This window comes from Drosophila nasuta, chromosome 2L (assembly GCF_023558535.2).
Source record: "Drosophila nasuta strain 15112-1781.00 chromosome 2L, ASM2355853v1, whole genome shotgun sequence".
NCBI classification, from domain to species: Eukaryota; Metazoa; Arthropoda; class Insecta; order Diptera; family Drosophilidae; genus Drosophila; species Drosophila nasuta.
Window position 1 is genome coordinate 13,841,966 of NC_083455.1, and position 1,150 is coordinate 13,843,115.

Consider the following 1,150-nt stretch of genomic DNA (forward strand, 5'->3'; position numbering starts at 1 on the left):
TTTTTTTTTCAAGAGCAATGCCAAAAAAGTAATGAGGATAATAAAAAAGCAATACAGGAGAAGAATTCAATCCAATCACAACTTAGTAAGTAAGGTTTAACAACTTATTTGAAAAGATCAATCACGATACATAAGAACATTAACGTAGGATAATTCTGAATTACCAAATGCCAATGTCAACTTAAATCTTTTTCCCTTCAATATTCGTGCGAAAAGAATTTCGCAGCACATAGAAATGAGTCTTCTAAAAAGGATTCGACTATTCGGAATTTGAGGAAAACATCTAATGAAAATCACAATCTTTTGAGTAAGTGTAAACTTAACTCATTTAAATACAAAACTTATATTTGTTTTTTTCAAGAGCAATGCCAAAAAAGCAATGAGGATAATAAAAAAGCAATACAGGAGAAGAATTCAATCCAATCACAACTTAGTAAGTAACGTTGAACAATTTATTTGATTAGATCAATCACGATACATTTTGAATTACCAAATGCCAATGTCAATTCAAATTTTTCTCTCTTCAAGGTTCGCGCAAAAAGATTTCACCAACACAAAAGAAAAATGAAGGGGGATTTTTAACTTATTATCATAATACATTTTTAGGGTAACATTTTCTCAATAAAAACACAAAACTATTTTGCTTCTTTAAAAAGAGAACTCACTGTACTTAATTCTCATCTGATTATATTTGCATTTCAGCTGCCACACTAAACACTTGCTAATCTCAAGTATTTGAATTGCTTTCCAAGTTGTATAATTCTTTATATGTAGGCCACAGCATGTTTTTTGAACATTATTAGTGGGCACTGTTTTATTATCACTGTCTGAGCGTGAGCTGTTGATGGGCAGTGTCATTGGCTTATCAGACACAGACACACAAACAGTTCGAAAGCCATAAATCAGAGTGCTACATGAGTAAATGAAAATTGCGTATACGCCAGGTGTGCCTATTAAATATATGAGCATATCATGTAAAGTGTGTGTGTGTGTGTATCTATGTTTCCACAGATTAATTCATAAAATTTAATTACACATTCACACTTGCCGCCTTTTTGTTTGTTGTTGTGCCCTTTCAAAGGTGTGACACACACGCGACTTTCGACGCGACTCAACGCGACTCGACTCGACTCTATCATTTCATTTCATT

General features: G+C 32.8%; 1 long non-coding RNA gene across 1 annotated transcript; it reads left to right on the top strand.

Annotated features, from left to right (window-relative positions):
- Nucleotides 1–226: 226 nt before the first annotated feature.
- Nucleotides 227–574, top strand: LOC132785874 (uncharacterized). Its single transcript, XR_009632368.1, has 3 exons — nt 227–307; nt 362–433; nt 529–574. It is a non-coding gene; the product is annotated as an uncharacterized LOC132785874 (long non-coding RNA).
- Nucleotides 575–1,150: the final 576 nt, after the last annotated feature.